The 27,981-nt window shown below is 28.1% G+C and overlaps 1 long non-coding RNA gene across 3 annotated transcripts; it reads right to left on the reverse strand.

The window, feature by feature from the left end:
• Positions 1–4,967: 4,967 nt before the first annotated feature.
• Positions 4,968–25,992, reverse strand: LOC111029478. 3 transcript variants are annotated; one of them, XR_002604020.1, is made up of 5 exons: positions 25,615–25,992; positions 22,613–22,680; positions 20,920–21,007; positions 6,592–6,713; positions 4,968–6,424 (listed from the first exon to the last, which is right to left on the reverse strand). It is a non-coding gene; the product is annotated as an uncharacterized LOC111029478 (long non-coding RNA). The 3 variants fall into 3 exon arrangements; XR_002604021.1 differs by lacking the exon at positions 6,592–6,713 and having other exon boundaries at positions 25,615–25,991; XR_002604019.1 differs by lacking the exons at positions 4,968–6,424; positions 6,592–6,713 and adding an exon at positions 15,329–15,957 and having other exon boundaries at positions 25,615–25,990.
• Between the last annotated feature and the right edge of the window lie 1,989 nt (positions 25,993–27,981).

A 27,981-nucleotide genomic window follows, 5' to 3' on the forward strand; every position in this document is an offset into this window, starting at 1 on the left:
CCATCACTGAAAAATTAAACTATTTCCCAGACCACAGGTACTACATAGGTACGTCGTTTATAAAATGATGCTAGACACAAGCCAGGGAGTATTCAACGAGTATTTGGTCATCGATCTAATCAGCCACCGTTTTAGGCCTGTTTATTTTTCCAAAGACCATATATTATTATTGATATAGCCATATAAGTCATAGGTGTAACATAGGCTATATTGACTTGGCTTCGTATTTCGATTTCTATTATATTGTACTTGTACTAGGTGCCCCGTCACTGCGGTGCCCGTGTATTATATAGCTGTATAAAAACCCCTCTTTTACGCTCTTGGAGGTCTAATTTTGAAAAATCCTTTCAAAAAATAATAATAATAATATTTACAAATGATTTTAATGATTCTATACACATATTGTTATTGAAAAATGATTCTATAGTTATAATTATAATTCGTATAGTAAAACACGTTTATCGCATATCGATACGAAAAGTATTATTATTAATCGATAACGGAATTTATACAATTGAGCTGTTTTCCATACAACTCTTAACTTAATAAAAATGTTATGTTAGTACTTAGTTTGTAGTTTATAATTTCGGCAAGTATTACTACGTCATAAATATAGCAGTTGCAGCTGTTGCTACGTACGATCGTCAGTAGACAAGTTAACCGTCGTAATGTCGTGTCGAAACAAAGATCAATAATATCATTATCATATATTTTCTAGCTGATCTCTTGCACTTCGTTGCCCATTAAAAATGCCAACTATATTTGAGACTCGCTTGTGATAATGTGAGCAGTATATTATCAGGTAGGCTATCTACCTGCGGTAGAATAAAAAAAACTATGCTACCTTAACATAGTACAAAATTGTTAAACTTTATATGAGTAGTAAATAATTTAAGAAATATACTCATGTCAGCAAATTTCCTAAAATTATATTTTGGACAAAGTTATCACGTTCCAAATGAATTTAATCAAAAAAATATTGATATTTTAAAAAATTCTAAAAAATTAACTACTTGACTTAGATAAGTGTTTTTACAATAAAAATTGTTCTTATAATCAGATTCACAAATTGGCTTTTTTAAACTAATCCAAACAAAATTTAGTTAAATTATACATGTAGAGCAAGTGACTATAAATTATATATATATAAAAAAAGTTTTAAATATTGATTAGAACAAAAGTTATTGCATTGGTAAGTTCTTTCTGTTACACCTTGTATATTATAGAATAACATTGAATATCTTATAAATTAAATAAATAATATTACATAGTAAATTCTTAATCAATAATCGCTATTGTTAATATTTTTAATGAGAAAAAAAAACGACAAAATACAACAAAAACCCAAATGAGTCATCATAACTTGATAGATTGTTGACAAAAAGACATGGCTCTCTTATTAGTTGGTCACTTTTTAAATAATTTCTTGTCAGTGGAGCTAAGTAGTAATAGTAGGTATCTGGTGAATAGGTTATTCCTGGAATGTGAAAACCTATTTTGGACAACAAGCAAGCTGTATAGATGACACCAAAACTAAACCATTTAAAAATTTAATATCATTCATATCTCTCTTAAATTATGCTATGTAAAAAGTGTAAGAATTAAACCTAAGTATATTTAATTAATATTTATATATATAAATTATATACCCAATTTGTATTTTAAACTAAAATTTGTATAAAACAACTTCTATCGACATCTTTGACATCATTATTCATAGAAAATAACAATTTAATTTATAAACTAACATAATATTATAGTTATCATAAATTATATAAGACACAGAATAATGTAATTTATGTAAATATTTAATTCACTTTTGGTTTTGTATAATTTTCTATCTATGGCCTAATCGAAGTATAAGCTAACTATAACTATTACAAATATTTTTTTAATCATGTTACATTCATATCTATGGGAAGCACTTTAATTTAAAATAACATAATCATAGGCATATGCAGACTATAGTTCCAGTGTATGTGGCTAAAAAAATGTAATTTCCAGACCCAAATAAATAATAATATAAATGCTCATACCTACTTTTGATTTCAAAGTATTTTTGATAACCATTTTTATGATCAGTGCTTCTTATTAGTTGAGCACAGGATTTTCATTTGCATGTTTGAACATAGTGTATGCAAGTCAATGAGGGTTTTAATTGCCATATCACACTGAATTCAAATACGAAATTTGATTTTGCATAATTGGTAAATTAGTTCATAAAAGCATAGAACATGCATATTTATTGATAAATCAACTTTATTATAGAAAAATTTGTTGACATGTTTCTCAGAATTTTGCTAAAATTTGTTACATTCAATACAGTGGAGAGTCCATGTTAATGCATGCATCGCAGTGGGTTTTTAAATTTTGATTGTCAATTTGTCATGTTTCCTTAGAGTTCCAAAAAATGTCATTTAATTTAATATACATAGTAGATTTTAGTTTTATTAATATTTAATTTATAAAATATTGCATTTTCATATTTTAACAGTCTCACTTTTAGACTTGTCATTATAATATTATTTTAAAATTAAAATAGAAAACAACTTTTAATATAATAAAATATGAAAATGCAATATTTTATATTCAAAATATTTATTTATGGAATGTGATTTTAGTTCTATTTGTTTATTTTTAGGTTTTCTGCGTTATTTTTATTTTCTCTTTGAACATTTTATAATACTGAATAAAATATTTTTATCTATTGACTGTTTGATACAATTTTCATTATTTGAATACCTATTTTTGTTTCCCAAAAAAAGTTTAATAATTTAGTAGTTTATTATTATTGCAATTTTCGGTGTAAAAATGGTTCTATTTTTTAAAGCATATTTTATTTATATAATATTATAATTTATAATGCATACAATTCTGGGCTACTTATTAGTTATTACCTACAAAGTATTAAGTTTTTTTTGTGTTTAGTAGTTTCAGTTTTGTGTTGTTAGATTTAATATTTGAGTAAATTGACAATTAAAAATAACAACAATATCAATTTTGCTATAATTATTTTAAAATAAAATGCAAATTTAAATTTAAAAAAAACAATATCAATTAAATCACTTTAATATTAAAGTCAACAAAAATTGGAACTAGTGAACATACATTTTGGTAGGTGAATGTTACGAGTAGGGTTTTGAAATATTTTACAAAAACGTGAAATATTGAAGATAATAATGCATTGAGTTACGTGGTCAACATATTAGTGATAATACTATGTTACGGTCTTGTTTTTGATGACTATGCAATGATGATACTATTTTTGTAACTAAATTTAAGCTAATATAATATTATTATATGACTAATATAGTAATATATTATCACAAATGTGTTTGTAACACTGTATATGATATTTATTGATATTTTCTTTTCTTAATTTAAACATTTATACATGGTTTATCTATAGTGGATTAGTGCGTACTATATACAAATTTTATATTTGTTAGAATAAATTTTATATATTAGTCAATATTCATTTCTGCACATACGTTTATTGAGTGCAGAATTGCGCAACGTGGGTAAACATAAACCAAAAATGCATAAGTGTTTTTAGAATTGAATAAAAAAAAATAAAATTTATGTCTTGTAATTATTGCAATTGGGCTTCTGTGAAAAATGTAACTCATCAACTTAACTACATTTTAGATTGTAATAAATGCCTAAAAAAAACATTTAAAAAGATGCAATTCAATTGTGTAATAATTTATGCATTCTGTACTTAGATATCATTTAAATATTGTTGTATGTTTTGTAACCAAAAAAACAATTTAAATTTTAAATACTTTTGTTATATAAAAGAAAACAATAAATAATGAAAATCGGATGTAAAAATAAATAAAAACAAATTATATTAAAATATTTCAACATTTTCTATACCTTTCATGAAATTTTTAAACACTATTTATGTGTTAGTAAGCCAGATACAACACATGTGGCTAAGTTAAATGATAAAAATTGTTATAAAATCAATAATTAAAAGAGAATTAGTAGCAATTATGAACATAAACTTTCATACTATAAGTATAAAATGATGTTAATTATTAATTATTAGACACAATAATTATAGTAATTGAATTAGATTTGAATGTGTTTTAAATATAAAGTATGTAAACATTAATTTTTCTTACATAAATGATAAATACAATTTATATTTATTTTGTTTATTTAGTATATGAGCTACATGCTCAAAATGTTAAGTACCTATGTAAATAAAAATAACTTATCTTATCAACATATATACAAAATACATAAAATAACATATATATAAAATAGATTCTGTAATTTAACTAACTTCTCATTAACTTTCAAGATAAATTAAGATATAAACTTTAAAATATTAGGGTTGATCATAAATATACAAATTATTACAGTTGATGAGTAAATAACAAACATAAGTGTTATTATCTACACAAGAATACATTTGGAATCTTATTTATTTTATTAAATGTATTAAAAGTTGACCAAATCTATCTATGTATTAGATTAGGTAACTTTGTAAAACTATAACATAAAATAAAAATAATATATCATACAGACATTAATACTAAGTATAATTATAAAATTATAAATCATTTTCCTCGCAACTCACATTCATATAGCTTGCCAAAATAATCAACGAGAAAACAAACAATTGTGTTAAATTACAAGAATTTATAATATATTATTTTTTATAGATGAAACTTGAAATTTTTTTCTAACTTAACATAGATGAGATTAAACTAGGGAATCACTTACAACACTAACAAATCATAAAACAATAACCAGTACTGAAACAAAATGTGTGTTTCTTTTGAACAATGTTTGAAGTTATAAGGATTTTATCTATAGTTAAAACGTCAATAAAAAAAAAAGTTCAACAAAATGAATCATAGGCAATACCCACATCATTTACATAGATATTTCAAAAACTTGTTTTTTTTTTACCAATAACATTTAATTCATTTTAACATAAAAAATGCAAAATAGTTAACCTTTACTAATGAGTAATGAGTATTGATAGATTAAATTTTATACTTATGTATTGATTGAAATTCATGAATATTAAATTATCAGATAATACTCAACTTTAATATCATAAGTTGGAAATAGTTTTTCAAACAAATAAATAATTTGAATAAATACATACCAATTACTTAAGGATCAAAAGCTTAATTGTTCAATTAAAGTAAAAATAAAATAAAAGCACTTATTTTCCCAACTACATCAGTTTATATCAGTTAGTATGATAGTTATTTAGTTTACTACTAATGCCAATTTTTAGTATTCGACTCTAAGTGACTTTAAGGGCGACAGCAACAATATGTAAGTACATACACATATTTGAACTATTTTAAGAAATAACTAGTTGAAAAAAAACATTTGGATTATCAAATTATGATATTTATTAGATACATTTTGACATCAGATAAGTATCTAATTATGATTAGTCATTTATATTCTGTTAAAACGTTTGAAACACAATGTTTATGTGTAGCAAAAATTGATGAAATATTCCCAAAAATTCTTAATATTTTCAAAACATTCTAAAAATCATTCATTGTTAATAATTTCTTTAGCATAATTCATAACTTCATATTCATAAGCAAAAATAAATTAATATATTAAATACATTATTTATTATTTTGTTAAATTAATTTTGCAATACATAAGCATCAGAAAAAATGTATATTAAAATATTAAATGTTATTAATGAAATGTACAATAATATTATGTAGTGTCAAATTTTCAGGCTCTAAGTTAGCTAGTAGCCATACTGACCAGCATCTCGATTGGATTGTCGTAAAAATAATAGGTATGATGCAACATTATGTAGCTTAGGTTATTTTATTCTCTTCTATTAATTTTAATATTGGAGGAAATATCAGTATACAAATACATTTGTTTATGAATTATGACGAACAACAATTTATTTATCACAGTAAATTATGGAATTGGCGACTAAAAATTTTGAACTCGAAAATACTTCTCTAATATAAACCAATATAGTGAAAACATGCGAAAATATTCTTTTATATGTACCATAAACTAAAATATTCTCTAAGATCAAAATATGCATTAATATGCAAAAGAACATTTTTTGATAGATTTTACAGGTTATGAAAAACACTTCTTAATCCCATCTAACAGCACACACTTGTTAAAAAAATATTTTTGTATAAAAATCTGGACTTAAGTTATGATCAAAAGTGGTTAACTACTCATGTCTTAACTCTACTTTAAAATGATTTATAAAAAAAACAGAATTCACAAAAAATAAGAAGTCTATAGAAAATTTGATCCCGACATTTAATTTTACATAAACTTGAAAACTTAAAAAAATGTATGCAAAGAATTAATGATCAATATCCAAAACTGTCTTGATTTGACTCAATATCTTCTTCTTTCATCAACAATAGACAGCTTCAACTGCTTTCTGTGTTATCTGAAATAATAAAAATTGAATACATTTTATCACAATAATTAAGTAAATATTTGTACCTAAGTTGTAAGTAATATTATAATAATAATATTATAAGTAATATTATATGCAAGGGATTCTTAAATCAACAGTTAACACTCATGAATATGGATAACTGATAAAAGAATCACCTTGTATATTCATTTATATTGTTTGACACATAGAACATTGGTTTATATAATACAATATAGAATGTATAACGTTACTACCCCATTAACCATGCTGGTATCATTTACTTGCACTTTCTACAAATCTGAAAAATATAATATATTAACACTTTAATCTGCTCTACTTATTGTTAATTGAAAATGTATAAGCTAATTTTATAAACTTAACTTATGTCAATTAGTATATAAAACACATCTTTGTTATTTCACTTAACAACTTACCATTAATTAAGAATTATATGTTATTTTGATTTTCAAATTTATATGTTTATATTGTGTATGTACATTAACTTCATATTTTGATTTATCATTAATTATTGATGTTATAATAAATAACAATTGTAAATAAATTTTACATTTACCATGGATGGTATAACACAAGTTTCAAATTCTCTACCTCAAAAAATATGAAATCATTTCGACAAGTTACATTAAAATAATTAACCACTAATATTGAATTTCAAAGAAAAAAATCAACCATAAAACCAAAGCCGTTTTTTATTCAAAAAGCGAAAAATGTGAATACATTGAAAGTAAATATCATTATCATTTATAAATTAACAACTTCAAACCACCATCTGTAATTAAAATTAAACTAAAAAAAAAACAGTCAGGAAGTGTAGGAAGTAACTTTTGTCTGAAGGAGGCTCTTGGCCTTCAGCAGGTCGGTAATTTTATCGGCAGATTATAAAAGATACAGCTGTACATTTAATACGAGCATTTTCCACACAAGCAATATAATAATGTTCATATTATACGAAATGGGTGCGGCCTCAACAATGGATAATGATATAAAAATAATAAAAAACGGCCAACGGTTATCCTTGGACCATGGTCATTGGCACCTATAGTTCATCCTACTCGGAACCTAGCGATGCACATTATTTAATTTTACACAAACGTACGGATTATTTCATAATTTAAGTGTTTTACAGTCAACTGGTGCAATTTTAATTTTAATATTGTACAATTATTTCATAAAAAAAATTACAAACATCAGCACTCGAATTTAACTACGAAAGAATTATAAAGAATTTTCCCAGATGGTTTCCTATCAGACTACTACCGCTACGAGTTCATGTACCGTGGAGAAGAGTTGAACGTCCGGCCATCGGTCTAAGAACTCTATCCATTCACCTGAACAAAACCTGCTAACTCCTCCTCCTCTTCCTCTTTCATCGTCTAACCACTGCAATTCATGTCTGTGCAATTATATATATACACGTATGTAGTTAAGATTTCATACGTACACAATAATAAATAATACATCATTGACCAAGGATATATATAACACAATACTTCTATCCAAGTTCCATTTCCCACAGCCACAAATAGTAAATAATATAAAACTATAACGACTTAAAATAGCACAACAGCGAATATTATATCAAATTCTCTTTCGACAATGTTATTGCAAAATTTAAAGACCTAACAAGAAAGAACATCGTAAAAAAAAATCAAAATCTCAAAAAATCTAACACATGCAGAAGAAAAAACATGGAAAACTTCTTAATACGAACAATAGTTGCGGTTCTTCGAGAAATGTTAAATACTGTGTAAATTATGTGTTCCAACATTTTTAAAAAGACGCGTGTAACTAATTTTGACATAACCGAGCGTCTCGGCAGTCGAGGGATATATAATGAGTTCGGGTAGCTATATATAGAGTGGCTCGTCTGAAAAATATTTATTATTCTTCGTGTAGACTAAAATATACATTTTTTTTCAATAAACCAGTTTTAGACAAATATTTACCACCGCTCGACTAATCCACAGCATAACCAAACGAGTAGGATTTAATAATTAACATTCCACAACATTATATTTTAAAAAAAACCTAGTGTAAATGAAATAGTCGTTTTATTAGGTAAAGTAATTATTTGTTATTTTTAATTTGTTTACGGATTCCAAATCAACAATTCGATTGTAACATATTGAAAAATAGATCCCCTGAGAATAAGTTTGACACGAAATACACAATTCATGAATTATTTTAGTAGTTATATAAGGTTAACCCATCACAACAACTATCATGAGTCATTATAAAACGTGTTTTATAAGATTCCAAAAAAAGATTGCCCTCCTGGACACTTGAATCTTTTTATATACCAAACAAATAATGGGTAGCAAAACGTTAATAGCATCACCATTTGTAAGGATTATACTTAAATATGTTATTAATATTGTGAGATATAACTTACTTACAGTATTTTAAATTATGTAAAAAGTTGATTTAAATTACAAATAAAAATAAAAATATATAGGTACATTTTATCATACTACAACACCTATTAACATCTATTATATGAATATTAATAATATTACATATTATATTAGACATGATGTAAATAGGTACTAGGACTACAACAAAATTACAATGATTTTTAAAATAAGATAATTGAACATTAAGTAATAACACTAACTAATATATAATTAATATTTCATAAACTAGTATTAATTGCTGTCTATCTACAGGGCTGGACTGAAGATAATATTTGTAACAGCGTGTGGAAACAGTCACCACCGGCTGCGGAACAAACTTAAAAACGCAATCGGTGGTGGAGTTACCAAAACCCATTACAAAACAGTTGAAATGAAGACTGATTCACAGCGATGTAATTTGAAGTCAAATGAGCAGGTTTGCGTGACCAAAGTGAGGAACTTCCAACCATTGCGGGATACAAAATAAAACGCCGGCAATGGTTTGGAGTTACCACAGCTTGAATCACGATTTTATCCAGTGTTTATAGTCATCCCCTCTCCACAGTAATTTTTTTTTATATGATCATTATTATATACCCAGGAGAGACGATGTTCGGTGAATACCGCTATGCCAAATTCAGCGACGATTCAAGGTTGTCTTGTCAGGTTCAATAACTCTTAGTAACCTGTACACGCCAGCAGCCAATCATAATTGACTTTACAGCAACTACTACAGCAGTTTATTTATTATTTATTCCTATGGCAACTTGAATAGCAGTAACAGTCTTTATAACGACTATTATATATATTTGAATTTATAAGATGAAAAAGGATTAGAAATGTACAATTATTTTATTTTAAGATTGTTGCCATAGTGAGTAAGAGTTAATTTTATATAATTACTGACGATATGAAATATAAAAAAAAGGAAGTGAGAAGTCAATAACCTGAAAGGGTTTAAAAATACTTATCACACACATTGAATAATAATGTACATCACAAAATATAAATTTAAAAAACTTATTTCACAATTTTATACGATTACAAATTAGCCGTAAATCATTAAAATAAATACTAAAATTACTTAAGATAATATAGATTTAACCGGTATACTATTAGACGCTATCATATGGTTAAGCTAAGTACAAAATTTCAAATAACTAGGTATTGACATTAATTTAGTATAACAGTCATCCTTATGATTAAAAATAAGTTAGTATCAACGATTTTTGTTTTTACTAGGTTTAAAAAGTAAACTGGTAGAAAAAATAAATAGCCAATGTTATTATGATCATTATCATTCTTCGATAGGTTTGTTGTACAAAAGAAAAACATTTCAATATAATATATATTTTGGCTACGAGGGTTTCAAGGCAGATGTTCGGATGCATAAAAGGGAAGAGCACAAATGCTATAGGTCACGCAAAAGGGATGAAGGGAACAAAAACAATATTAATCGATTCTTGCGTTCGTTATACTCGAATAAAGTGAAATGTTAGATGATAAATTACCACGTTTAAAAGCCGGAAAGAAAAATATTATTTTATCAGTATGCGTAGATACACTGAAGAGTAAAAAGTTAAAATGTGAATTGGTAAGAGTGTAAGAAAAATGAGTTTGCGTGAAATACCGTGACTTTGGGGGTTAGAGGAAAAAATATATATATGATTTTGTGTGTACGTGTGTATATATAGTATACGTATATATTATAAAAACAGACGGTTCATTCGATTAGGGTGACTTGTGGGGGATGGGCGAGGGTCGCGTAGGAAGCCGATGCCGGCTATGACCTTCAAACAGCAAACACACACATACACAGGCTTGCCATCTGTTTTTATCGAATGGTTTTATACACTGCGGTATTGAACTTACACACACTAAATTGGAAACATTTTTGTTTTGTATAATATAACGTTTTATCCGTTTACATCTACATCAAAACACAAATAGACACAATGACCTTAAGTCAAATCGGGAACTGTTAAAAATGTTGATCTATATTAAAAGGATCTACTCAGTCGGCCTAAGACTACCAACTAGGTATTCAAATGAATGACGTTTTCGAAAAGACGAGAATAAATTGAGTACGACAACTAAAATATTTTCACGTGTTACTGTTAGCCGAACAACAAACAATATCCATCAACACAAGTTTAAAAATAAATGTACTCATTCTTACCTCGACGAATGGTGTACGCCACACCAACGCGGATGAGCGGTGAGTAAAAATAATAAAATAATACACAGAACAAACTGAACACCGATAGGGAAATATTAAGTTAAACATAAAAAAAAAAACAAAGCCATCGGATCGGATCGCAAGGGACGCAGACCGAGACGAGAACTGAACTGCCGGCAACCGAGGTCCGAGAGCCGTGCGTACTCCGGTGCGTATGCGCGGTACGGACGTACGGTGTGCGGCGTTGCTAGCCGGCAACGAACAACGACGGTAAGGGGGTGGAGGGGGACCGTGGAGGCCGAAGGGACACCCCCTCTCAACGACGAGCGCAATATCATACCATACGGCGCCAACGCCCATGGTAAGGGTGAACAACTAACCTAGGGTAAGAATTTTAACAATGGTCCCCGCGTGTACGCACGGTAGTCAGCGGCGGTGGTGTAGGTCGTTTTCGGTCCTATCCGCCGCCGTCACTCCTCCTCTATACGAGCTAATATCCATTATATGATTAACCGTTTTTTTCATCAGGGGTGACAACAATAATGCGAGCATGCAGCCCCAGCGGTGAGAAAACACGACAACATTCACATTGAAATTTTAACGAAATTCGGGGGCCTGCGAGCAAAACAATATTATATTATAATAATAAGTAGAAAGAAGGGGCTTCTACTCCATGTCGATCGGAAAAATTTTTTAATGAAAATTCTATGTTGTTAATTTTGAAGCGGCATTAGAATAGCAGATACAATTTACAATACAATACATATGCCCAACATATTTATCACAAACATAGAAATACGGGAATCGAGAAAATATCTTAAAATACTATATTTTCTAAAATAGGCACACACAGCAACAGTATTAATGAAATAATTGGGTATACATAATATCATAAATTTAAAGCTACACGTTAATTCAGTTTGGCGATTATAATAATCATTATGGGTTTGTAATCTCCTTTCAAACAGACTGGCTATTACAGTAAAAATAATTATTAGTACAAAAGAAAAAAACCGATATAACTAATATTAAATAACAGAAATTTCGAAACTGCTTTTAGAAGAATTATTTAGTGTAAACAAAATGCTGTCGATATTTCCGCCTTAAAATAAAATAATTATACGTTGTAATTTTTTTTAATTAAATAATACAACGTAACTAAAAAATTTACTCAAAAATCGATTTTGTATACCTGACTAGTTATTATTGTTTATAATTTGTGCACCATACTTAAATTATATCATATTTTGCATGCAAGGGTTAAAACATAATATTTAAGAAAAAACATAAGTTTAATGTGTTAAAATAGTATTATTTTTAAAATCAACCCGTTTAAACGCCAAAACTATTACAAGGGAAATTATGTAAAAATTGTATACCTGCCAAAAATTAAATAATAATAATATATAAGTTTAATTCAAAAAATAGAATCTACATAATTATAATAATAAAATTTCATATTGATAAAATTTACGAATAAATGAATAAATTGAATTCTAGAAATGTATTATAATAAATTATAAGATACAATTTTAAAATATGGTAAAATCTATGTGTCGAGTAATACAATTAAAATAATTAGCTAAATTTTATTTAAGAACATTAGATAATGACGATGCACACAATTTTTTTTTAATATTTCCCGATTAATTTTTTCATTACATATAAAACAAAATTAGTATCCGAATAAACCTAAAATAAGCGTATTACATTCGACTAGAAATATGTTTTATACTAAACAATCGTAAGTATAAAACAAATTTACTTTTATAAAATGACCATACAATTAAATAATTTTTAAGATTTAAACAGAGAACGACAAAACTGGAGACTACCTTATATCAAGTCGAAACCTTTATTTCATTTGCAAGTTATTACTTATTAAAATGTAACTAAAATTAACCAACATAATGAAAATATACCTATTAAATGATAGATCCATGATGTTGAATTCAACGAGCCGCAGGTAGTAGATAATAGTATATTACCAAAAGAAATATGTATAATCGAAAAAGTAATTAAATTATTTTTAGACATTTGGGCGTTTAGAGATAAAAACGCCAAGACCTTGAGGGTTTCACACGGGGAAACATACACAAGACGATTATTTTTAAACATAGATTTTTTTCCCCGAACGACCGACCAGACCTTGAAAGGAAAAATTGTTGAGTTACATAATGAGTAATGACAAGCCATTCAGACACCGTAAGGTTTCTCTAGCCGTACGTTAACATCGGGAAACGCGTTATTAAATCAGTAAAAAAAAATACATATAGGTACATAATTTAATAATAATTAACCTTATGGATGAAAATATTGATGTTGTACTGTCACAATAATACTTACCCAGTGACGAGACGTAAAATGCTCTGAAGGGGTTGAAATAATAAAATTTCAAGTTACGCGCACAGACTTAGGTAATGTTAACGTTCTTTTTTTTCAGCGACCCGAAGAGATCGGAAAAAAATTAATTCTATCATAATACATACGGAGACACGAAGTGCAGAGAAACGTAACAAAAACTGAAAATACTAATAAAAGAAAAATATACCATGTTCAATATTATGACGGACAGGTGGTTGCAGAGACGGCTGCGGAGTCCTTGAAGGTCTACGAAGACAATGGGTGAGAAGAAACGACCTCAGCCCGGCACAAATCATGGTCAAATGCTCCTTGTCTGCGGTGTTCGCGAATGACGCCAAACCGGTCTCGCCCCGCAACACACGGCGCGCACACGCACACATGCACCAGGTAACAACATAACACGACGAACGGCGCGGCAGGCTCGCGCGCGAGGGAACGCACAACACGGACGCGTCGCGCTCGCAGTGTTGCCACAACCGACGAGTGCGGACTGGAATCGAACGGACGGCGGCGACAATATTCCAGGGATCGACGCGCGACCGACGGACGGACGGACAGACAGACAGACCGACCAACCAACTATGATTATTATTATTTCGAATGTTTGGCAAACGCGAACTTTTGTTTCGTGCCGGCGTGCGGCAGCGTCTCTCACAAACACACGCTGCAGTGATATGCCACTATTGCCACTATGCCAGTATCACACTATCACATCAACCACAACCGATCGTAGTAAAAAGGAAATTACGTCATCGGTTTTATCTGTCTGACGACGACAACAAAAACTATATACAAAACTGTCTTTTCTTTTAATTTCAATTTGTACATCCAATTTCCGGATTTTCGTTAGGAAACACGTATTGAGAAAAAAATTATAATGAATAGTTCCCGAATAAACTCTTGGACGTGTAAGTGTAATGATATTAAAACATAGAATATTCCTAATATTATTTATAGCGACGTAGAAAACAAATTCCCAAACCTTGCGACAACCCTACGACATTACACCTATACTGAGTATAAGGTCTATGGACACAACAGCAACAATTAATTCGTAGATAAACAACCACAAAGAGGAACAGTAAATAAAATGTACAAACAAATATAATTATGAATTCTTAGTCGATACAATCCACTTACCAGTTGACTAAACCAGGCTAACAATACAAATTGGAATATTATAATATTATAATTTATTTGGTGCAATTTTGTTAAATGTCTAACTGTTTGTGGAAAAATATATCCAAGAGGGTTGTAAGAGATAAATAAATACAATAAGATTATCTAAAATTGATGAATCATATTACCTATATCATATCTAGTCATCTAGACGAAACGTTTTCACGTAAATATAAAATGAAAATATATTCAAATTTGATTACATACAATTCTTTAGATTTGCTTTAATTAATAATAAAAAAAATGATATTTGATACGAATATAAGATATAAGATATATTGTATACTATTACAATAATAGGTGCATAATATAATATAATAAATATAAAATAGATATACTGTAATATGATACTTTTGTTTAACTTTAATTTATAACTTGGTACAATTTTCAACCTAGAAACAAATATTTTTAAATAAATATTTACATGTACTGTAAAATATGTATTAATGTATATTATGAAATCCAATGTTTAACTTCCCTTGTTTCATTATTTTAATGGTAAGGCCATATAATATATAATTAAGCAAAAAAAATATTTTTAAAAGAATATTTTAAACAGAAACAAATTCACAAATCATAGTTAATTTTAACTAAGTTTAAACATTATTTTGTACTTTCGAACATAAAAGTTATTGCTTATTACAAACTAGAAACTATGGATCAGTGAAATGTAATCAATTACATAAATAATATAATCGTAATTCGTATTAAAATCTATACATATAGTTAAAATATAATACATACAATAAAGGATGAAAACCTTGTAGTATACCTATATAATATTATGATCTTATAAATAGTCAACTATACATAATGTAATATGTATACATTTCAAATACGTACAAGAATAGTTCTATGAAAAACTAAATAGAACTACAAAGAAAATATAATGTTTAAAAGAAGATTTTAAAAGAGTTCATAGTGTTTATATAATATTATAATGTTAATGACAAAGCATCTTCAAGTTATGCCCACGCGGTTAAATACACAAAGCGATAGCGAGATTTCGTACTCCAACAACAATTTTAACGATTATGAAGAAACCCAAAATGAAAATAATAAGTATTCTTAATATTTCAGTTTTTACTTATGCCTACGCACTACACAGTTCACACATGTTTACCACTGTTGAACGCCCCGATTTTAAAGGTCCCTTACTACAATAGATGGAATTTTTACCTGAAACGCCACAAAAGAACAAATTTCATCGTTCACAAAGGCATCTTTCCAGCTTGCAACGATTTTGAAACGTTTTCAGAAGAGATGCACAAGGGATTAAATAAGAACACCTGGACATCCAACTACATACATAGTTCTCAAAATTTATATTTTGTTATACTTATTTCTGAAATATCGTAATGCCTTTTGAAAGAAAACTGCCAAAGGTTATTTTTGTTAAAATATTTCTGCAACGTATACAAAGGAATATTAATTATAATTCATAGGTAGTACATTTAATAAAATTATAATATACTTTAAGGTCATTTTATCTAACATTTTCTCATCAATATTTGCACGTTGAATATAATAGTTATAATCATAATTATTTTAAATTATCCATTAATTAATTTGTTTAATTGGCCCAAACGCTGAATAATAACCGGATTTTTACCAAGCGCTTGTTGTTATATTATTTAATTCATTCGAGTTGTTAACTACATGTTGTAATAAGCAGCCACAAAAACATTTAAATTAGTTTAAAATAAACCAAAATTTATTTAAGACTTAAGGTAATTAACTTAGGTAATACTATAATTCAATCATAATTGTATTCAAGATTATTTTTGTTGAATCATGTGGTTTAAATTTTAATAAATAATTATATGCTGTCAATATTATATGACTATTTACAATTTTATATTCCTCCATAAATAATCATAAAACCCAATTTACAGTCTATTTTAGTTTTATTTCTGAAATCTGAATATTATACTCCTTAATATATAAAACGCAATTCTTATTAGTATTGTCAAGAATAAAATAACAATTTTTGCCAAAAACAGAAAAACCTTGAATTTAACATTAAAATTGTTTCTATTATCAAATCAGAGAAAATCGTAAGAAATAAAATATTCTGATAATAAGATACAATGTGCTAAAGCAACAATATTTGAAACACCATGATTTCAGAATAAAAAGAATTAGCTGCTTAAATTTGAATTAGTAACCTACAATAATTAGATTTTTTTGCAATATTAGAAAATTTAAATCGGTTGAAAACTCAACAAGCTCTTCTTGTTTAGAATATAATTACCAACAAAATTGTTAATCGATGTATACGCACGAAATGGAAAAAATGGTATTTTACATTTTATGGGTTACTCAATATATTTTGTAAAAATTAAAATCAGCGGAAATATCTCTATATGATTACAGCCCAAACGTGTATTTTGTTCAGCAAATTACGAAAAGGATGCGTGTAACCTCATCAGCGTTATAATCACAATAATAATGTGCCGTACACGAGAAAATGAACACATACAACAACGTATAGGTACTAGGTACAGTTTGTAATATGCAATATACACGCATTTAATGTGTGTGCAACTTGTATTTATGTTCCAGCTATTCGCGGCCAAGATTGTGTAAGAAACGATCCTAAGGAGTTCAGTGATTCGTGTAGCCGAACCACCAGCGTGTGCCCTTGACATCGGCCAAGTTGAACGTCCGGAGGACGACGCTCGTCAACGTCTTCAGCCGCCGCCGCTGCCCACCCGCCAAGCCCGACGGACCACCCCTCCTACTTCACACATACGTACACATAATATACGTTACTATAATATATATATATATATTTATGTGTGTGTGTATAACATACATATATATATATTACAAATACGAATAGAGGTGCCCCCGCCAACCATCACCCCTCTTGCCATTATGAGTAAGACGAGACATTATAGTTAGATACTAACATGTATACGCGGAGGTACTATAATTTTCGGAGAAGAAAAAAATATAAATGGCGAATTACTAAAATTGCGATTACATTGCAATCACCGTCGGCCATCGTCGTCGTCTTGTGGCTACCATTCGTTTATTATTATGCAATTTTTTTTTCAATCTTTTTTTCTTCTCGCAAAAAGGTTAACGAACCAAAAGAAAATCTACCGTGCCGGAAAACCGGTTTCCGCCGCGAGGCACACACGCGCGCACGACAGCGGTCTTGGCCAGCCGACCGACCGGTGGTCGACGTAAATGGCCCGTGGCCGAGAAGTAAGAAAGCACACACACGAAAGCTTGACGAAATAATAGTACACAACGGGGCAACGGTGGGATACACACATTATGCTCATGCGGTCAAAATGACTATATAACTAAACAAATAATGTGATAGCTCCGAAATTATTATATCGCCTTCAAAACTCCCGGTTAAAATTGATTTTCGACAATGTGCAATTTCAATATGGTCTTCATTTGTGTACGCACCTTAACAATCGACACATTATTTGATAATGATCTAAATAATAATCTAAACATTAATAATGTTGAGATTTTAAAGTTATTTTATCGATATGCTTAGTAAAATAGTAAATAATAAATACTAAGTTAGATTATCTAATCAATTTGTATACAATTTATTAATAACAAGTCATATTATATTGGACTACACCTACACGTAACATGACGAATTTTTATTCCAGATAATCTTTGTTTTAGTATAAGTTGACCTTTTATGAAACTAAAGACTACGACATTAAAATTAAGGTTAATTTGATCTTAATTAATTATAGTTATTTTGAATTGTATTTATTGTTATCAAGTTCATAAAATATGCATATTAATAAATCTACTTTATTTTGGTGACAAATAGGTACCTACAAAAATTAAATCTACATATTTTTAAAAATGTGTTGTGATAATTTTAATACTATCCATTAAATATGATTAATAAAATTAAAATTGAATAAAAAGAACGGGTTTGATTTTTTGGGTTTTAGCATCGTTAAGATCGTTGCACTCTTACATCAAGGTTATTTGCCTCTTTATTTTATTATTTTCCTTGCATATTATGCACTCGTGTGAAGTGTACGTACACATTAAAATGTTTTTAACGTAATATAGTGAAGTAATGAATCATAATCTTATAAAAAATGAAACAGAATAAATAAACGTCAAAGAAATAATTTTCAAATTTTTTTGGAAAAAAATGTAATTGAATACCTATGGACTCCTTAGAATACTTGAATTGTGTAATAATAAATTATTAGGTATACTGAACATAACTGACGTTGTATAAATAAAATGCAATTATACATTCGAACTACGAACTACCCATGGCATACGAATATGATTGATATATTTCAACATTCAATTATTATGATTATAAGTTATAAATGTTATAATGTTTATTTTATTTTTGGTTAGTAAAACAAAACATAGAGCTTTTATCAGTTATATTAATAGAGCAAGTTACGATTTATAGTTATATATAGTAATGAATTAAAGGAAATTATCTTTTATGACCGGAGAGCAATAATGTATTAACAATCAAATGCATTAATCTTATAAATGATAAAATAAAAATAATTTTACCAAAGAAATTAGGTTTAACAAAACAAATTTTTATTAATAAAAACATAAGGAAACCTTAACTAACACGTACTCCAAATTGTATTTAATACTGAATTTAGGCATTAAGAATTTAATTTAATTAATAAATATATATAAATAAAAAGTATATAATAAGTAGATATAAAATCTTAATTCATTTATCAAACTCGTTTACAGTAATTATGTTTTACTAGATAATAAAAAAGTAGGCAACTTAGTATAGAAGGAAGCAATTTTTGTTGCCTATATTTGTTTATGATGTCTATCGACTATCAGTGGTAAGACCCAACCATACCACATTAAGGAGTTTGTCCACCTTGTGGAAGCTGTGTTTCCACTTTTATCCCACATTCACGAAAATTCAATATTTTAAATTTTTATGTAGGCAAATTAATTTTTTTCTATGTATATTAAATGATTTTATCCTTGAGATGGTAACCACTGCCCACTTTTATTATAATCATAAATCCTTAATATTTTTGTTTTAACTTTCAAGCATTATGATTTGAGTTTTTATTTTAAAATAAGGATAAATAAATGTTACATCGAAGCTTAATGTAATTTTGGTTACTAAATGTTTACAAAGGATTTGTTTGAGAAATATCACGTATTTAATTCTGTAATACCTATGTTAATTGTTAATACATAGGTCTAATTAATATCCAATATTTCAATATTTTTTCAGGTACAAAAGAATTTGGTACCTATTAAAATAACAAAAATGTTTACATGGTCTGTACAAATGTATTAAATGTTATAATGCAACTAATAAATAGTATTTAGAAATTATTTTAGATTTTTCTTTATAAAAAGTATCTTATATAATACGATAAGGAAGTACAAACTATACAATTCAATCTATTTATATTTAATTTGTATTTCACCTATTGAAAATTGTCTTAATTATAAATACACATGTTATGATTTAATTTAATAATTAACAACCATTTTGAATATTGTTCAATTTGAATGATACTAGTAATGAAAAAAGGTCTGATCTCTACTATTACAACTTAAAAATTATGCGACCTATTAAATAAAATAGTAATTTTGTATTAAGTAAAAGGAGATCGACAAGCATATCATCTGCTCAGCATACAAGAAAAAAAATGTTAAGATACAAGCATGAATGTATCATGAATATCTAGATTATTTCATTACTAATAAGTTTTATATACCAACCTATCAATAACATAATATTTGTAATGATTATATAGTAATAGAAATTTAAGGTATATTTTCATGCAATAAATTGTTATCAGAATACCAAAATTAATTAAGCTTCTTTTTATGTATCGAATGATGCCCTCCATGGACAGAGACCGCCTCATTCCGACAGTTAAAAACATAGCTAAAACCCAATATAAACGTTTCTACCTTTAACTTTCAAACCACCAAAACCTCTCTTTTCGAACAATTCCGGGTGACCCTGGCCGACGTTTAAAGTGTACCAGTTTGAGAACCGCTGCGTTAGATCATATTCTTGCCCCTCCAAATTTTATAAGAGGTAAATTTACTCTAATTTAAGGAACTAAAGAGTAAAATGTATTTTTGTGAACGTACAATTTGCTATGCTGTACATTTGTAAGACAGAGACAACAAATGCCCATGTGGCAGCCTCTTAATAAAATTATTTATTTGATTAAATCCACAATCAATATAATAGAAATGTATTATTTCATAAACATTTTTTTTAATGTACTAAATTAGAAATATATAGTAACAATAATACTGTATGAATAAAGCTAATTTGATAAAATAAGATTTTCATTAAATGAAAAAAAGGATAAAGGAATTATTAAGTATAAACATACCTTAAATGACAAGTGTTTACAGGTGAACATTTAATAACTGCATCTAAGAAATCTTTTTCCATGAAAATTGATCCATTGCTTCTTTAAGCTAGAAAAAAATACATTCTTAATTTTTTGTTACAAATATAAACCATATGTTACAAGACACAGTAATCAAAATATATCAGAAATAAGAGGGGGGGGGAGAATATCATTTGAAAAAACCAAGAACCAACATAATTAATTGAAATAATTAACATAAATATATGTAAATATATATATATAATAATATTATATTATTATATTATATTATAATATATATAATTATATATATAATACAGTTACATATGTAAAATGTCATCTCAAAGATCATGTATTGTCAGAAAAAATATTTTGTTATTTACAAATAAAAAAATTACTATCATTGCATACTTGCCAAGGGGATGACAAGTCACCCCATTGCACCCTTCATGCAAAACAATGCATAAACTACATTATATTATAATATACAGACACGAGACATTATAAACCATCACTCTTCAATATGATTTTATGAATATTTCAAAAATTTGTTATGCATTAATGAACTAAAATATAAAGTTTGACCAATTTTTTTTTTAGCCCCTACCTCTCCCCGTTTAATATTCTGGTTGTTAGAAGTTACAAAGAACTGATAGTTATTAGCTTATAACTATAATACACAAATTAAATTGTATTATGATTGAAATATGCATGTGAAATAAATCTTACATCTACTTATGACACACTAAATTTATAATAAAGATTTCTAATATACTTTGGTTGTTTACGATATCAGAGTAATTTAATTTATATCTCTTGTTGATTTATTTTTTATTTATATTTTAAAATGCATCATATAATAATAAATTAACTCAAAATAATATCTACATCTCACTGAATCATTTAAATCAGTGTTTCCTAACCGGTGGTCCGCGGTACCATAGATTTTTTTTTTCGATTTCTATTACAAATAATAGTTTTTTTTTTTAAGTAGCGAAAAACATTACGACTAATCAAGGAACATACTAGAAATTTTTGTTAATAACTAAAAATGAAAAAAAGTTTTTGTAAAATCGAGGTAGTTCGCGACCTATAAAATATTGTCAAAGTGGTCCATGGTGGTAAAAAAGTTGGGAAACACTGACTTAAATAAATTAATTTTATATTGAACACAATATGTGCCAGTATGGGTATGTAATGCCCTATGAAATAAACTAACTGAATATGCACCCATTATCAAAATAATAAAATTGAGTCTATGTATGGTATTTAAGTTTAAATAATATTTATTTATTCTAACTATTTAAACTTTAAAAATTTAAACACTAAAACAAAAATTACAGTATTTTTATGATATACCTATATGAATGGCTACCACTTATAATTAATTTAATTGAACTGGTATGGATCAGTGGTCATATACAATCGGTCCCAATAAATTAGTTACAGATGACAATCTATGGGCTGTGACATTTGTATGTGTGCCTAACATGACTTTAAACAGTTATCATTCAACTGTAGCCGAGAGTGAGGAACTACTAAATAAAATATCATTATTTAAATGTTTATGTTATGAACTAATGCACTTTTAAAGATCAATATGGGTAGATAAATATTAAATAAAACTAAAATAACACTTTTTAAGAAAAAAAAATTGGAGAATTCAATAAATATAATTATTATAATATGTTACCTTTGTAATTAATTGAACATTTTCCCTTTTTGTATGACAATAATTTCCTTCAATGACTGAGGGTTCACCTAAAAAAATAAAAAATAATTTAGTGATATTTATTGAAAATGTACTATATTTATTTATTAATGCACTTATTTAATCAATCAAACATGGAATGGTAAAAGTAAACAACTTTTTTCAACAATACCAGTTACTTAAAAATTACTTGTTAAATAATAAACATACTGAAAAAACTTAAGCTATGAATTAATGATCAAAATGGGTCATAATTACATAATACTATTATAATAAATTAGTAATAACAATATTATAATATTTACAAAATTAATGTATAGATTATGACTTTAAGAAACCATCAAAGTATATACTATTATTTAATAATAAAAAAAAATTATGTTAAGGTATAACTACATTGGAAGGTTGTTATATTTTAATTTTTTTTTTTATTGAAATTAAGCCCGGCGACTAAGGCCATTAGCTGTTGTAGGGGTTATGAACTGAGCAAGGGGTAAGGTTGGTATGGTAGGTTTTTGAGACTGTAGGGGTCATGCCCGGGTGGGGGGATGGTAGCCACTCTCTCCAGACACCGTGACTGCCCAGAGAGAAGTGCCGCCCGTGACCTAGGTTCGAACCGGCGACGGTGCGTTTTGCAATTGACGCGTTATCCACTCGGCCACTTCATCCTCCTTATATTTTAATATTTTATTATAAAAAATCCATCATAAGTAAAAAATTGAATCCACACACAGAAAATTAGACAAAGAAATAGTATAGAAAATAAGAAAATTCCAAATTTTTTTTTGAAATTATTAATGTTATAAACAATAAACATCAACAGATAAGTTTTATCAAACATTTATTTTATTATCTAATTACTGCAATACAATCAATTATAGTTAAATAATAAGACATTTTTAGTCCTAGGTCAATAAAATAATAAATATTATGCAATGCATTTATCTCATACTACATTTTAACCACGCATCAAAAATGCATTAATTATTTCAACTGATAACCTAATAAATATTAGAGTTAAGTACGTTAAAAAATAATACAACTAATTGAGTAGTATTATAGAAACCCAAGACATTTAAAAAATAATTTTACCGCAAATTTTGAATAAGACAAAATAGGAAGGTACCTACATAGGTATTTATACTAAATTGATTAACTATGTTTATATAGAATAATACCTAATAGTTTAATTACCATGTTCTCTATTCGGATTTAGTAATAAATTACTTAATAGTGTTTAACAGATTGTAAGAATAGCGTAGGTATGTACTCTTGATAAGAACAATTTAAACAATGTATTTTAATGTAAATTCAGAGCAACTTATTAGTAGTATAAATACTTTAGATCTATTAAACAAACAATTTAATTTTTATAAAGAAAGATGTGTTTAACTAGAACTAACAAATAAAAAACACTTAATGCATCATTAAATATAATTATTATGATATATTATACAATGGGCGATTAATAAAAACTTAGATTTTCTAAATAAAAATATACCATTACGATATTGTTTATAAATCACCTTCTTGAGAACTAATACCCAACCCACTGCCAAAACACTCAGTCACATTGAAATATCCTTGTCCTCTAACATACTGGTTAAGGCACTAAAGACAATGTTCATATGCCCCAAATATTAATTTCTATATTTTGTTTAATGTCAACAATTTTTATAAAACTACATCGTTTAAGCTTTGGTTTTAACTTGGAGACAAAAAACTGTGTGAAGTCAGGATATATGAGTAAGGTGATTGTGGAACTGTTAGGTTAGATTTACTACTGGAATAGATTTTTCATTACAAACTGATCAATGAACTGCGTGATGGGACATTATATTGACTGATCATTCAAGAATCACTTTTTCAACTTTCTGTTGTTTTTGCCAATATTTTTTAATCTTCTCATTAGATATTCTCATGCCTTCTGTTAATTCGCTAATAGATAATATATATTTCGAACAATCACACGACTAAATTTCATTCAAGAGGGTTGTTTATTATCTAGAACGGATGTTCAACTTTATTTATTTATTTTCCACACCTTTATTTAAGCTTCATTACAATTATTTATAGCCATATGGGTTATGTAATTATACTTATTAGTTATTTTTTATGAAATGTGTTCACAAAAATATGCATATGCAGTCTCGACGGTTTCAGTAGACCACATACAAGAAGGTTGAATAGATAAATTTAGAACCCTTTTTTTGCAAAATGTCAACTCATTGTAACAGTTTTGCTTAAAAGATTAACGAACAATGCAAATATCTAATGATTCCGCTCTCTCCAACTGAATATCATTAGACTAGGCAGTCTTCTTTTCTAGGTATTATACTTACATTATGTTTGTATTTTAACATTAGGCAACTGTTTAAGAACCTTTTTTAGTTGTATTTTTGGTCTAGTCCGTTCAGTTTATACAATAGAGAAATTAGAAATTAGATTTACACATGCATAAATAAATTCAAGTAACTACAATAATATGCTAATTAAGAACATTTATATCTTCTCTAGTTCATACTATACCTAATAATGCAGCAATTATTATTTTGGTCTCCATTAATTTAATTCTTTGATACATCAGATAACCAAAATACCTACTTATTTACATAGGTACCTAGGCATTAAAATTTAGTCAACAGTGAGTAATTCTATGAAAAAATTAAAATGTACTAGGTACCTACTTTAAATTATTATATTATTGGATAGAATATAGTTTTAGAATACACCAGTAGTTATTACAAGAATAACATGTGCACTGCAAAATATAAAAATCAATAATGTGGACCAACAGTATCGCGTGGTCAATCAATTTTCAGAATTAATATTTAATAACTATAGGTTCAATTAAGAACTGTTGATTTGAAATATAACAATATGGATATAGGTACCTACAGGTTAATATTTAATAAGAATCTACTACCTAGGTTAAAAAAAAACCGATACCTATCTATTCACACAACTTCATTGTTTGCACGTACCGTAAAAATGACACTAGGAAGTCGATCCGTGTATATGAATTTTGTAGGTACTAATAATTTTTCATTTCAGTGATACTGCTTACATTGTGTTCAAACAACGTTCGTCAGTATTTTTTACTTGGCCGTCGAGACATCTAAATGTTAACAGCCGTAATAAACGTTTAAGACGACGAAGCGGCGTTAAACAGCAAAATGTTCAATTTCGTATAATGGCAGCAGATGAGCACTGGCCACTGAGCAGACTGACACTTGTCAAAAGTAGATACAGTAAAAAAAATGACATGAGGTCACGAAACAACAGCAGACGGACAAAGCGTCGAAACCTCGAAACAGTCGAAACGCTGCCGGGTAGCCGCAGCCGATGAATTCAGCAGCGTCCATCTCGGTCTATCGGCCGGTCTTAAACAGTGCAGCCAACAGAGCCGGGAAAATACATTATTCTCTTTACACTACATTTTTAAATTTGTACAATATGAATTCAATTTTTCGAATAGAAATGTTTATGCAATAAAGAAAAACAAAGAAGTATGCAACAGTTCACGAGTAACGTCTGCTGTAAAATATTAACCAGCTCTTACAATCACACTTCACACAATATTAGTCTTTCTCACTTATCCGTAAGCTGGTCACTCTAGCCGGCGGAGGTAGATACTCATTACTCGGTAGTAACTAGTAAGTAGTTGTAGACAGTGTCAAGTGATGAAGATGGGCGGCGGCCGCGGCCCTTGAGCCCTTCGAAATATTAAAATGCATAATAAGTATGTTATGGTCTGACAGAATAATTTTTTTTTAAATCGGGTTAGTCTCGACGTGGTCTGCTAATAAATAGTTATATGGTCTAGTAATACATGGTATGGTCAGGGGTCAGTCGCCGGTAAGACTACATTGTGTCCTTCTTATGTTTTTTTGTAATGGAGGGGCATTGAACAATATCGATTGCAAAGTTTTAGTTAGTAAGTTTTTCAAATGGCCGATACTTGTTACTTATTTAAAAAATATGGTAAGGTACAACCATTGATTATAAATACTAGTATTTATAATCAATGGTACAACGAATCAAAAATTATTCATCAATTATCACAAAGAACATAACTACCATAATAGTTTCCACCAAGTTAAAATTTGTAATCGTACCTACCTATGGTATTATTAAACAATTAGTTATAGGGACATAATATTATTCATCTGTTTAGATGTCGGGTTTTTTTACGATATTTCAATTTTAATGCTATATTTATTAAAAATATAACAATCAATTTTCATAATATATTGCATAAAAATTAAAATATCTTAAAAAGACAACCGTAAATCTAAAAATCTATGAGACGAATGTTGTCACGAATACACAAAATTGTACAAAAAAATCGTAAACGCTGTCATGTAGCGTACGTGATCGGTTTTTCGGCAAGCGCTGAAAAGTAAAACACTACTCCGATAGATGACGCTGCCATTACCATCGTCTACAGACACTATCACACGCAAACCGTGTCACCGAGTCGGGCCTAGGAATCGATGGATGACAGTATAAAGCTGAGATTCTAATCTTTTTTGCACCCCAAGGTATTTTCTAAAAATCTGAAGTCACCCTATATAGAAAAACCTATATAGTAATTTAGTAGTATTTCTATAATAATGTGTCGTATTTTTTATTTTTTCATATTTTGTAACATCGGTTTTTTAGCTAAGTACCTAGGTAAGTATAATCAAAACTCAAAAGTAACTAGTATGTACACGTCATATAACAAATTATTGCATTTAAAATTAATTATACATTTATAAATTTAATATTATTATACAATATTATTTGATTATTATGGTTAATTAACAATTATGTACGAAATTAGGCACGGAACTAATATGACACTCAATTGAGCTTGTTTCGAGAAAACGACAATAACGGAATACACACAATGTTCATATGTTCATATACTTCTCATACACTGACACAGAATCATATTAAATGACTAGATACTACTCCAGAAACTTGAAGAATGGTTCATTACGTTCATATATGCAGTAGTTACTGAAATGGCTAACTGTATTTTAATTTTAGGTATTAAGAGGACGCCACATCCGCAAGTGTTCTCTGCGTACTTTAAACGTAAAACATAGCAAAAACTGTTTAGCGTGAAATAGAACCACTCACACTGTAGTCCAAACTGAGCAACCAAGTTTACATACCATTAAGAGGAGAACATTTACTGTGCTATATGGTTTTTAATTTTTCGATATCACAAATACAAGAAGGTTCTTATTGTTTATAAATTAATTATTTCAAACTTGAATAACTTTTCTTGTATTTGTGATATCGAAAAAATAAAAACGATGTTGTACATCAAATGTTCTCCTTTTAATGGTATGAACATG

The sequence above is a fragment of the Myzus persicae genome, unplaced genomic scaffold (genome assembly GCF_001856785.1).
Source record: "Myzus persicae strain clone G006 unplaced genomic scaffold, MPER_G0061.0, whole genome shotgun sequence".
In the NCBI taxonomy this organism is placed as follows: Eukaryota; Metazoa; Arthropoda; class Insecta; order Hemiptera; family Aphididae; genus Myzus; species Myzus persicae.